General features: G+C 35.2%; 1 long non-coding RNA gene across 3 annotated transcripts; it reads left to right on the top strand.

Annotated features, from left to right (window-relative positions):
* The first annotated feature begins 6 nt into the window (after positions 1-6).
* LOC126764458 (uncharacterized) lies at positions 7-2,997 on the top strand. 3 transcript variants are annotated; one of them, XR_007667986.1, is made up of 8 exons: positions 7-1,194; positions 1,255-1,328; positions 1,409-1,440; positions 1,504-1,562; positions 2,211-2,284; positions 2,335-2,433; positions 2,503-2,570; positions 2,637-2,997. It is a non-coding gene; the product is annotated as an uncharacterized LOC126764458 (long non-coding RNA). The 3 variants fall into 3 exon arrangements; XR_007667987.1 differs by having other exon boundaries at positions 1,260-1,328; XR_007667985.1 differs by having other exon boundaries at positions 7-1,328.
* Positions 2,998-14,389: the final 11,392 nt, after the last annotated feature.

Consider the following 14,389-nt stretch of genomic DNA (forward strand, 5'->3'; position numbering starts at 1 on the left):
TTGAGGGTTTACTATACTGACCTAGTACCATCACCCTGACTTGGAATTTCTCACCCCCCAGACAATAATCCCAAAAATGTTCCACAGTGTAATCAGCGAGACGCTGATGCTTAAGGGGCTATACCAGTGTGACGCATGAAAAATTAGGCGATTTTCCTGAAATTTTTTAAAAGAAAGTACTAGATTGAAAGTTATATTAAATTTTTTTTAACAAAATATTGAAAAATAACGGAGTTTTGTGCTATCTGCGGAAATACCGAAAACAAAAGTTCCTCAACTGCTGGCATGACTCCGGTCGAATGAGTAGCTGAACAAAAAAATTCAAAATGTTTGTTAAACTAAAATATATTTTCTATAAAATGAACTGCGATCTTTGAAAAATATCAAAAATTAAGAAAATGGCGTAATTTTGAAAAAAAAAATCGTTTTTTTACGAAAAAAAATGATCGTTTTTTTAATGCCAAATTGACAATTTTCAACCAATCAAAAAGAGCGTAGTCCATTGTATAGCAAATGTATTCAACTATAACTAGTTTTAATTTGAAGTCGATCGGTCAATTTATCGTTGAGTTGTGATGTCAGCAATTTTGAAAAATGTCATTTCGAGAAAAACGCGTTTAAAGTCTCACTTATTAGAACGCTGCCATTCAAAAACTATTCTAGATTCGACCTTGCCGATTTCACAGGATATTTTTGAATATATAAACTATCGAAAAAGCAAAAAGAAAATTGTTTTTGAAAGTGTCACACTTGTATAGCCACTTAAGTTGAGGAGAGTTATCACAGTTAGCATAGCATTAGCATATACCAACAACAAAGTTGTCGTTGCTAATAAAATATATAATATATTGAATTCAGCAATATTCTGCAAATAAACAATATCATTGTTGCTTAATAAAGTTCATTTCCAAAAATTACTACAACACATTTCGTCGACACCAAACCAGAGCGGAAACCGTCCCGACGTAATGTAAGCCGTTTCTTTCACAAACTGAGGTTTGCAATAATTATTGCTTACGTTATCATAATTGAGTATATAGAAATTAGTATTAGTAAGTAAGAATTCGTACATATATATGTATATTTATACCCTGCAAGACGGAGGTAACAGATTGCACAAACACATTGAAACATTTTCAGCTGTTCACTAACACTGTTACATATTCTGGAATTTTCAATTGAATGGGAGATTATGTAAGTTAGATGGAGAAAAACTATCGACATTCTAAACATATTGTAATGTTAATTTGCTAGAATAGGATAGACGAATACCCAATTTTTCAAGAAGAAGAAAACAAAAAGCGCAGTTTATTTTGGATTTTAAAGACGTAAGTTTGTTATTTGATAATTTGATATTTTATAATTAATTTCTTATATGTGTATTATTAAGTTCTTTTATATATTATAGAGAAAAGGAAAAAGATTAAGAAGGTGAAAAAGGTAAGCATTGTGAATTGAATGTGTACATATGTGTGTGTATAATTAAAAATTTTAATATTACAGAAATCATTTGGACCATTTGAAAAATTCAAATCTATTACGTATAACAAACAAATAAGAGAGTAAGTTTTAAATTATTAAAGTTAAATAGTGCATATTTAATTCAAATAGTTGTTGTAGATAGTGAATTTTTGTGAAATATGTAATTTGTGCGTTATATCTACATATATGTATGTAAATGTAAAAAATTTAAAATCTCGGGATTTCGGGAATAAAATAGGTATGGTCGGATAGAGAAGGTTCTTCAGATCAATAGTGTAATCCTTTAATTGATGTTAAATAAATATAATTGAACAATAAGTTAATATTAAAAAAAAACCACACGAATTAGTGAAGTGTTAGTGGACTTAAAAATGCGAAATATAAGTATAAAATTAATTTTAAATCGAAAAATACGTTCTTCGAATAGTGGTAAGTTTCAGCTTTAAACGCAAATATCTCGAATATTCCCGCCAGTATAAGTATATATACTCTTGAACTGGAGAACCTCCTCTATAACTAAAAATATTCACTTGTTCGTTTAAGATATCTGTTCGTATGCAGAATATCTAAATTTGTTTAAAATAAAAACAACATTAGTGTTTCATAATGAATAAAAGTGAACATAGTTCGAATATGCATATACGCATTTCTGCTCCGAAGCATGATTTTAAAAATTAAATTAAAATTAAAATATCATTAATCATCACCTTTTTTATGATTTTTCATAGAATGAATTTCGAAGACCTCGTGGAAGAAATGGATTCCGAAGTTGAATGCTACCAACCGTTGAGCCCCCATTGAGGTTGTATTGAAAATAAATATTTTTCATTTTTTAATAATATTTTTTTACAGATAAAGTGTTTAAAAAAATATCTTACAACCTCGTTTGCGCTCCTCGAGTAGAACCATCACAAATTGTGGTACCGTCACCATCTTCTGGCGGCCATGCAGGTATAATGTATTATTATATAAATGTATGTATTAGTATTTGCTTTATAAAAATACATTTATGTTTTTCAGATATAATCCAGAAGCTGGATGCCATTGAGACCCGACTCACTGCCATTAAAAAGTCCCTAAAAGACAAAGTAAGTAACGCAGTATTACATTACCAAATTAAAACAGAAGCTAATTTTTATAATTTAATTTTCAAGATGCTAGAAAAGGCCGAGGTACAGGCACAAAGCAAATTATTGCGCGAATACCGCGTCATAGCGACAAAGATGCATCATTCGATTATCCGCATCACCCGTTACTTGGAGGACGAACATTACGTGGAGCTCGCTTCGAATCTGCCTATGTCATCGGAAGAGCACGTATTAGTTTTAAGTTGCAAATATTAGTTCAAAGTTGCACATATTAGTTTTATGTTGTAAATATTAGTTTTAAGTTATACATATAAATTAGTTTTAAGTTGCATATATTAGTTTTAAGTTGTATATATTAGTTCTAAGTTGAAGTTTCTAGTTTTATGTAATAATAATAGGCATATTATAAATTTAACTAAATATCTGATTTGATTTTATTATTAAATAAAGCAAAATAATAAAAAAAAACTGAATTTTATTTAAAATAATTGAATTTGCTAGAAGTAACAAATGGGTAACAGATAATCTTGTTACTGCTTGTTATAGGTCCTGCTAACATGCTTATATGCTATAGGTAACAAACTGATAACGAAAATAATAACACTAACAGATATTCGGGTAACAAATACGTTTTGTTATCCATAACGCACAGGTAAGAGAAGCGCTAACAAAAGAATTTGTTACCCGTAACATACTGTGAAGAGATTTGCTAACAAATGCATGTATTCTGTTAGAACAAGGCAGCATTCGATATTTGCCATTGGTTAGAGCGAGATAACCATTGAACATCAAATAGCTATGTGTTATTTTTTGATGTGATAGTATATATATTGCAAATTTTATATTTTAATTACATATTTTCGATATATAAAATTAATTTTGCACTTATATTTTTCACTTTTATATCCACTAACACTTCACTAATTCATTTGTACACATTTATTTTGTATAATATAGTGCGCATTCACCGTCGAACTGTCATCGTAACCGGTTGCTTTTCGCTCTGTGCTTATTGAGTTTGTTAAAACGGTATAACGGTTTGTTCTGCGTTTATATTACGCTCGTGCTTTGTTTGTGAATTAATTTTTTATCGTTTTATATCTTTTCAATCACTTAATTTCTTAATTTGTTAAACTAAAATTCGCGTTTACTATGGCCCCTGGGGCCACCAAATTAGGGGATAATAGGTTTCCCTATTATCTCCAATAATGAAAAAGAAAAGAAAAAAACCAAATCCGATCCCGTTAGACCAATTTCCAGAATTACCAGTCTCAAACACGGATGATCCAAAATTTTTGGTCATGTCATCGCTGGACGACAACAAGCCACTTAATTCGTTATCATGCTTCGCTACGTATAAAGGTATTCAAGCAATCAGTAAGGAAGTAAGTAAAGTTACTGAGCTACGTGATGGTAGCCTACTGCTCTTTGTAAATAACAACAAAACAGCTAGCAAATTTCTTTCTGCAAAAATTTTACCTGGCGGAGGTCATATCAATGTCAAGCTTCATAATACTTTGAATACGGTTAAAGGCACCATATACGCCCCATTCCTGAATAACTTATCAGAAGAAGATATTGTTGATGGTCTTAAGGAGCAGGGTGTTTCTGCTGTACATAAGTTTTCACGAATTGCTGACGGCTCCCGTAATCCTACGGGTGTAGTTTTATTAACTTTTGATAAATACAAACTTCCTGAAAGAATTGATGTTGCCTGGAGGAACCTCACTGTCCGTCCGTATTACCCTAATCCTATGCGTTGTAAGCAATGTCAATTAATTGGCCACACAGCAAAATACTGCCGTAATTCACCTTCTTGTGTCTCATGCAACCTCCCTTCCGATCATACCCCACCTACTGAATGTAAGAGAATAATGAGTGCAAATTGCTCGGGCGACCACCCGGCATCATCTAATACTTGCCCTAAATATCAACAATCCAAAGAAATATTAAAAATTAAAACTATTTATAAATGTAGTATGCGTGAAGCTGTTACCAAGTATAAAATTCAATTTTCTCATACAACTTCTAATGCAAACTCTTTTGCCTCTATAGCTAAAATTTCTAACAATACTAATCAAATCAATAATGAAACAACACCTAATAACAAATCCAACAATCCTACCAAAACTAATCTAACAACAACTACAGACATCAATTCATCTAAACAATCCCTTCCAACCCATCCTACCTCCTCTTCTGTCACTTCTCCTTCCCCTCTCTTTTCCCCTTTATCCATCTCTGACTCTCTTCTCAATATCCTTTCCTCCTGTCCTATCACACCCTCCCCCACCCTCTCCTGCTCGCAAGATCCTCTTGCATTACCCAATTTTCCTTCTTACAATGAAGACATTTAGTTTAAATAAAATATTCGTAGCTTAACTTTTTTCTTTTATAAGTTTACATATGATATGATTACACTTCTTCAATGGAACATTAACGGTTATGTTAATAATTATATTAACTTAGAGTTACTTATGGGATCGTACAATCCATCTATTATCCTGTTGAATGAAACTCACCTATCTTATAATGCCTCAGCTTTTACCCCTAGGGCTTATGTGGGATATTTTATTAATCTCCCACATAACACCACCAACAAGCAGGGAGTTGCCATCCTAGTTAAAAGAAATCTACCTCACGTATTACTTCCCATACCCCTTTCAATTTTTTCTTCTGTAGCTATTGAGATCCTCGCCCCCTATAAAATTTCAATCATCTGTGCTTATTCCCCTCCTGATCAATCATTTTCTACTACTGAATTTTTAAATCTTATTCCTTCCGGTTCAAATCCTTTTATCTTGTGTGGTGACTTCAATGCTTGGAGTCCCCTTTGGGGCTCTGCTTCGGCTAACTCCAAGGGACGTAGCATTGAGGATGCCTTACTAAGATCCAACTGCATTGTTTTAAATGATGGTTCCCCCACCCATTTTTCCACTCACTCTACCCTCACTAATATTGATCTTTCCATATGTTCTGCCTCCCTCTCCTCAAAAATATCCTGGTGTTGTATTGATGATCTCCATGGCAGTGATCATTTTCCCATCCTTTCCAAAATATCTACTTCTCGCCCTCATTCATTTTTTAAGCCCAGGATTCGGTTTAAAACTGATTCGGCTGATTGGGATAGGTTTGAAGAAGCCTGTTTTTCGCATTCACGTTATTTCCCCTTTTCTTCCAATATAAATCAAGAGGCTTCTAGAATCCAAAAAATTATACGTTCTGCTTCTAACTATTCTTTTCCCCTTTCTTCTTCTAAACCAGTCAAGCTTGCTCCTCTTTGGTGGAATAATGAGCTTTCTGCACTAAGAAATCTGAAACAGATCGCATGGCATCAATTTAAACGTTTACGTTCTAGTGCAAACTTAATAGCTTACAAAAAATCCAATGCACTTTTTCGCCATAAAGCTAAGGCTGCTAAGGTTCATTGTTTCCAAGAATAATATCACTTCTTCTTCGGATTCTAGAAAAATCTGGACTGATATGAAAAGACTGGCTGGTTTATCACCTTCTTCTCCTATCACTTATTTAAATACTCCTCGGGGCACTCTACTATATCCCAAAGATATAGCCTTAGAGTTTGCCACCCACTTTTCCAATATTTCTTTGGACTCCAATTTCTCTTCTGATTTTTCTTCTAGTAAACTTTCTTCTCTTTGCTCTCCTTACCTTCCTCCTTCCACCTTATCTCAATCAGCTGAATATTTAGATGCCGATATATCTGAACTTGATTTTAATTTAGCCCTCTCGTCAGTCAAGGGCAAAACTCCTGGCATTGATAAAATCTCTTACCTTATCATCAAGCACCTTCCTCCATTCCTTATATCCCGTCTAGTCAAACTTTACAATAGTATTTTTCTCAGTGGCAACTACCCTGTCCTCTGGAAGACTAGCGCGATTATTCCTATTTTAAAACCTGGTAAACCTCCTGGTGTGGTCAGCAGTTATCGTCCCATTTCCCTTCTTCCTTGCCTTGGTAAATTGATTGAAAAGATTATTGCTACTAGACTCGCCTGGTATGCTCAATCTAATAATCTCATTTCGCACAACCAAGTTGCGTTCAAGAGGGGGCAGGGTACGTTGGATGCTCTCCTGCACCTTGATCACTTTATCTCTGATACTCTGTCCCACAAAAATCATGTTTCTATTCTTTCTTTAGATTTCCTAAAAGCATTTGACAGGATTGGGATTCATGTAGTGTTAAGACAGCTTAGTAGGTGGAGAGTGGGTTCTCGTATTTTTAACTTTGTCAAATCTTTCCTATCCAACCGTAAATTAAGTGTTATCACATCCAATGTTTCATCCTCTGTTCTACCATTAGATAATGGTACCCCACAAGGGTCACCGCTCTCGGTGATCCTATTTACTATTGCATTTGATGAAATCAGTACCATTCTATCAGATTTTGTTACTATCCGGCATCAGATTTATGCTGATGGTTTAATTTTATTCTCAAAAACTTCAAATTTGACTTCAGTAACAATTACTTTCTCTGAAATTTTATTGCGTCTTTCTCGTTGGTCCTCTACTTCAGGCACATCAATATCTTTTCCTGAATCGAAACTTTTTCATATTTGTAAAAAACATCAATGTACTATCCCAACGCTCACATTTGATAATACAAACATTTTGTGTACAGATAGTATTAAGTTCCTTGGTATTGTATTAGACTCTAAGTATACATTTAAGAAACATTGTCAGTATATAAGAAAAAGACTTTTTGTTAATTTAAATATTATTAAATACCTCTCATGTAAGCGCTCACTCATCGGCTCGGCTTTACTGGTCAACGTCACTAAAGCCCTCATCTCATCTGTAATTAATTATGGCTTGGAAATTTATGGACATCATTCTAAGAATCATCTAAAGATGCTTGCTGCGCCCTATCATTCTTCAGTTCGTTGTTCTCTTCGAGTGTTTCCAACATCGCCAATTAAAAACATACTGACGGAAGCTGGCCTACCTTCTCTAAAAGATGCAGTGGAAGATAGCTTAAATAAGCTTTATTCAAAACTCATACTTAGCACGAACTTTACTATAAAAAAGGACTTTCAATCATCACTTTGCAGAAAGAGGTCTCCTAAAATACCGTCTTCTATTTTTAAAAGTGCTTTGTTTGCTAAAACCAATGAGTTGCCGCTTAAAATATTGCTGCCTTGCAGTAAATATATTCCACCGTGGAAAGTAAATGAATCTTCTTTCATTAGTGATCTTACTTTTCTTCGCAAATCCATCACTCCAAGCACTGTGTATAAATCTCGATTTTTGGAATTATCTGCGCACTTCAAATCTTTTGGTTGGCAGTTTATATATACTGATGGCTCCAAATCGTCGCATACATCTTTTGCTGTAGTTGATGATAACCAACAAAGAATATCGTATGGTTTATTATTTCCATTTTGTTCAATTTTTACCGCTGAAGCTACGGGTATTCTCAAAGCTGTCCAGTATGCCCAACAAAACCTTGGTAAATTCATCATCTGTACAGATAGTCTATCGTGTTTTCAAGCTTTAAAAAACCGCAGTAACTACAATGACGTCATTATTGGCATTAGATCGCTGTTGTTTTTGTTAGCACATAGACTAAAAATAATGTGGATACCCGGTCACTCTGGAATCATTGGAAATACTTTTGCGGATTCGGTGGCTAAGGAAGTGTGCATCACTCCAACAACTACATCTGCCTTGTTTGTTAAGAGTGATATAAAACGGCTTATTATTCAACAAAGATCCACTAAATTGGCGCTTGATTGGATGAATTACAGACACCACTACTCTAGAATAAATTCAAATCGTATCAAACCATCCTTTCCGTCATCGCTTTCATCTAATTATATCATTCCATATATCAGACTTCGCATTGGCCACTCCATTATCACACACGTTCACATACTAAATGGCACTCAGATCAACCAATGCCCATTTTGTGATTCAGATTTAAATCTATTGCATCTTCTGCAACATTGTCCAGCACTTCAAACTCATAGACTGTCAAACTTCAATAATACTGATCCAATAATTTTATTGATGGATCCCTCAAGCAACAACATTTCGAAAATCTACAACTTTTTGAAAGACAGCGACCTTCTTCGACGCATATAACATAACCAGTCGGCCGATAGCCCATGATGCTAGTGCTGCGTATTTTCTTAAGTTTGTATAATAATTGTATTATTATGTAAGCTTTTATAAAATAAAATAAAATAAAATAAAATATAGTGCAAAAATAGCTTTATATATACATTTAAATTATTGTTGTATTATGATTATTTAAGAATAACAAATTAATTACAAACTGTCAAATAATCAGTGTTACCTTATCGACATCATTTATAATAAAGTGAACAGATTATACCCCAAATACGAGAATCAACAACCTATAAAAAAAATAACCCTGGTCGGTCCAATACCGGGGTGTATCAAATTCTTTTCGCGTAGAACTCCTTTTGCGTAGGTGGCCTTCGGCCGCGCTTCAAAAAAAAAATAATTCTGGTCGGTCCAACACCGGGGTGTATCAAATTTTTTTCGCGTAGAACTCCTTTTTGCGTGGGCGGCCTTCAGGCCGGGCAGCTAAGAAGCTATGTTTCTTATTTATATAAATATGTAAATATTCACGTCTAGAATTTGATAAACATCCTTTGGTGTTTCTGTTATTTCAAATTTAGGTTTCAATGTTTTTTTTCAAAATTTAGCATTAATTATTACATACATATGTCACAGTTATTTATGCATTTTTGAATAATTAATTTTAATTTCGGAAAGTATGTAAATGAATTTCCTGAGTTATTCTTAAAATCCATTAATTCCTATCTGACCCGTTTCGTTCTTATGATATTTGCTTGAATACTACATTTGGCAAATTTAACTTTTTTTCTCTAAATATTTAAGCGAAGTCGATCAGCCTCAAGCCATTTGGGGATGTTTCATCGTGGAGGCTGAATTTACCAAAGGTACCTTCTTTGTTCACACTGGCGTTAAAGTCGCCAAACACGACGTGGCGCGGGCAGCTCTCATTGGTGCGCTCCAATCGAAAACATCTTTGGTCAAATCGTGCTTCTCTTCCGTCGGAGCGTGGGCGCAAATTAGCGAGTTGTTGAAGAACGTTCATCCACCAGGCTGAACGCCAGGAATTGGCGATGGTGTCTCACTTCCACTACGAATTTGCGCTCCTTAAGGCCGAACCCACACCGAATTAGTCAAAAACGTCTTTGAATAATAAGACACAAAAACGTCTTGTGCTCTAAACCACACCAACCGAAGCTCAATGAGACAATTTTTTTTTTCTCGCTTTGTGTGCCTTGAAATAAAACGAAAAAAGAAAGAAAGGTATATTTTGGTGGGGCATCCGTACAACCAGAAGCGCGATTCAGAAAATATTATTACACATTTGTTTTATGAGCTGAGAATGCATCCGAGAAAATTTCGAATTTTTATAAGGATGCAGGTGTCAACATTCGAATATTTGCTGTATTTAAAAAAACATTTAATTTTTAAGCAAAATACAAACTACCGCAAAAGCATAACTCTTGCAAAAAGATTAGTTATAACATTTTGCTATGAAAAACAATGGTGCAGCTATAAGCAACGAAACGTGTTTTTCTGTCCTGTCTTGTTTTATCTGTTTCATTCGGTGTGGGTTGCGCCGTAGCTCAGCATGTATTGATCGGCCACAAAGGCGATTTTGTCGCATTTGGTGTGCGTTGGCTGTATGAAAATACATAAGAAGTTCGACAACAGCTCTTCAAACAAGTCAAAACTCGAACATGCGTTTTCGTTTCGTCTTATTCGGTGTGGGTTGTCACATAAGAAGCTACGGACAGTTGTCGTATGAGACAAGAAAAACTGTTTTGACTAGCCCGGTGTGGGTTCAGCCTTATATGCTGTAGTAAATTCTACAAGGACCTATCCGTCTCAGTGCTTGTTTCGTCCATCGCACTTTCTCCCTTTTCTAAAATCTTTGTCGCACTCTCTCAAATGGTTATTGTTATTATATATTTTACAGAAATAGTATCTTTACGAAATTTTAGTTTCAAACAATTTTTTAACGCCCTACACCAACAACTTCACTTCAATGTACTGATTTGACAATACTGATCAAAATACCACACATATACAATATATTTCTTCAGCTTCCCGTTGTTGATTCATACTTTTACAATTTTATGTCAATCTATCATCTAGACAACAGGACAAGACCACCACAGTCAGGCCTACTTAGCCCGAACGGAACCCAATTTTTATAACCAATTTTTTAGCATCAAATAAAAGTACGGGAATAACAAGTAATTTGTTGGTTTTGAATCGTCGAGTGGGGACTTTACTTTTTAATTGCCCGTCCAGTCCTAAGTAGCATCTCAAGACAAGAGTGATTCTGCGTTGGATTTCAAGCTGATATTTTTGTTGTTGTTGAAGCTGCTCCCAATATACAAAGACAAAATTATCTACAACTTCAAAGTTATGATTGTCAACAGCGGCTTAGCCAAGAAGCGAATGCACTGACTTTTTATTTGTCCAAGCCCTTCGCTTCGTTTCTATGCTAGAAAAAGCAGAACACACAGATGAGGCTTATCCCATGTTACTTGACGCAGGCTGTACGGCCCCACTTTGTAGGCAGAGCACATTTAAGCAACTTGTCAATGTCGTCGCTGGAGTATTTGAATAGCTCGGTCGGGGTTTCAGGTTCACCATCTCCGGTTGCCGCACTTTCGCTGACATTAAGCAGATTGGAGAATGTATCGGTAACCTTCTTAATCCCTATATGAGTAAGCTCTGGTCTTGAAACCTACCTTAAGTCACTTAACCTTTAGACAGGCAAAACAGAAATAAAAGGGTTCTTGTTTTGGTAATTTTAGTTTTAGGATGACTTTAGTGTGGTGAACTTATATTTGAAAACCATTTTCAAAAATTTTTATTGGTTGGGACGCCAGGTGCAAAAAATTGAATACCGTTTGTAAACGGTCTTGCCCGACAAAGGGTAAGAAATAAACAAGGCGTATTTTATAGACCAACGATGAAAGAAACTAGTTTTGTTCCAACAAAATGATTCATAAAGGCCGGTGAAAGTATTAAATTGTGTTGTTTTTAATTATTCATTCAAATGATAGTCTTTGAAACAGTTTTTACTACTTGAAAAACATAAATGTAGCTTACATTTTGTACAAAAAGTGTGATTCAGATTTCTTACAAAGTTTACACGACTTCTTTGAACCCCACTCTGGAAGATGGTTGAGCTGATCATACCTTATTTCTTCTACGGGGTGCACTGCTCGTTTACCAATAGCGTTATTGCTAAGAAATTACTGCGATCCGCTTGATGGACGTCCAACCGTTGGTTTGTCGGTGGAAGGACACAGCGATTTTGCTAATTGTAAACGAAACTGGTATAGAGTCAAATCTTTTTCTTTTCTCTCTTCCTCTGCAAGCGATGATTTATTTCGACGGTACAGATTGAAAGCATTGGTGACAGCCATGTCTAGTAGATGATAGAATATGCGAGTCATTGTATCCATGGTTTTTATATGCAAGCCGTTTCTGCCCATATATAAATCCATGAGATTTACATCACCCATGTGAGAGTTGTACTCACGAATGATTTGTGGGCAATCTATTTCAATGTATTCTCTCTTTTTTCTATTATATCTATGAATTTTCGATGGCTGGATAGCAGCATTCGCTTTTGCAAATGGTTCGACACCTACATAAGTTGAGCATAGCCGAACATTTTTGGTGTCTTTCCAGAGAACCGTAGTCAAGCCAACTCCATACGCAGTAGCAGAAAACTCAACTGCGATACCTCCATCCACTTTTCTCAGCTCAGTATCTGAATCGGATGGTAGCTTACAGTTTGATATTCTGTTGGCTCGAATGGTACCTAAAGCAAATATACCACGAGCTCGTAAATAAACCATTAGTGGCAGTATTGAGTAAAAATTGTCAAAGTATAGAATATGATTCACGAAATCAGGAATTGTTTGCGATATCCGAATGACGACATTGCTGGTGGCTCCAAGATCTGGTGTGCCTGGTAAAATAGTGTTATCACCAGCACCATTATATACCTCAAACTGGTATGCATATCCATTGCTGTCGCACAACACGAAAAGCCTTATACCCCATTTATTGGGCTTGTTTGGCATATATTGCCGTAAATGGTGCACGGCCTTTGTTTTACACATCTGTTCATCAATACATAAACGAGCTTGTTTAGGAACGGAATCGAAGCGTTCATTCAAAAAATCAATAATTTTCCTTATTCGAAATAATGGATCGTACCCTGGCTCACCTCTTTTGATGCGCTTACTCTTATCAGAAAAAGACAAATGCTTTTTAATTGCAACAAATTTCTTCCAAGGCAAAGCATTTGGTACATGTCTAAATCCAAATTAACTCCAGTGCGCTTCTATATTTGGATAGCGAAAAATAGACATAAACATCAAAACGCCGAGATATTTTCGAATCTGTGAAGAATTAGTTATGAACTGGGTATTTATGTCTATTGACCGCGCTGTTCGGTTGGTTTCTTCAACAATTACGGCTATGAGTTCATCAGTCAAAAAATAATTTAAAAACTCAATCGGGTTCTTAAGCTTTCTGACGGCATAAGGTAACCCAGAATCTCCACGGAACGCAATTTCATTTACATGCATTTTCATAGATCTTTGATCTTAGCCATAAGATATTTGAGAACTCAATCGAACTCTTGTCAATGGCATCCAAGCTTGAGCCTGCATATCCGCCTGATGATGGTATTACTTGTGGGCCAGTCGATTCGATTGTCGGTAGCGGCGAATGTGGCCTCCTCCGTGGCTTATTCGCTTTTTTGGTAGTGGTTGCAGCCTCTGCATCCGTACTAGTTATTTATATATACGGAATCGGTTCTACTGCTTCTGATGAGACACCACTACAACGCTGTTGTTCATTTCACATAAAACGTCGTCTATGATTTGGTTTTCCTCAGGTGATATCTGATCAACAACATACTCTGGGTCAGCTATACTCTTGTCATCGTCTTCGTACTCAGCTTCTTCATCAGACAAAAGAGTTGAGTTCATCAATTGCTCGATTTCTTCATCTGTCATTGCAGATAATTTAAGCTTTCTTCTATCTTCCTCTGTGAACTCATGTGGCTTTTTCACACAATATTTTCTTTTTTTCTGATGTCTGAACTCTTCCATTTTCTGAAAAAAATAGAATTATATATAAATAACATTTTTCAATTTAAAAAGCAATTAAAAAGTGAACACCCCACATTGGTTATACACTGACCGATTCAGGTACGGTAATGTATTTTTTCCCTTACCCGGGCAAGACCGTCCAGAGACGGTTTTCACTATATTCTTAAAATTTTCGGAAATTTATATTTCGAGATTATATGTTAATTAAATTTTAAAAATGAGCAATATGACTACTTACCTGAAAAATTCCTAACTCAATTTGACCACCGGAAACCACTTTTTTTAATTTTTGTAATGGGATAAGTTTTCACGATAATTAAGATCCCACTTTTCACTTTCGGTGTCACTTGAATTCACCAAACTTTTAAACTATAGCGTTGAAATCATTTTCTGCTTAATATTTGTGTGTATTCAGTTAAAAACCAAAGAAATAGAGACCAATATCACACGACACCTATGCTGTTTGAACTTAAATTCAGATAATGTAAAGACCGTCTGCAGACGGTTTTGTCCGGCAAAGGGTTAAGTCTCTTCCCAGAATTTTCGAGCATAACCCAAACTACAGCGATGCTACTCAAAATTGATTTTTTTTAATATCTAAGTTACCGTACTACAATAAACCGATTAAATGATTGACCTTTAGCC

This window comes from Bactrocera neohumeralis, unplaced genomic scaffold (assembly GCF_024586455.1).
Source record: "Bactrocera neohumeralis isolate Rockhampton unplaced genomic scaffold, APGP_CSIRO_Bneo_wtdbg2-racon-allhic-juicebox.fasta_v2 cluster09, whole genome shotgun sequence".
NCBI lineage: Eukaryota > Metazoa > Arthropoda > Insecta > Diptera > Tephritidae > Bactrocera > Bactrocera neohumeralis.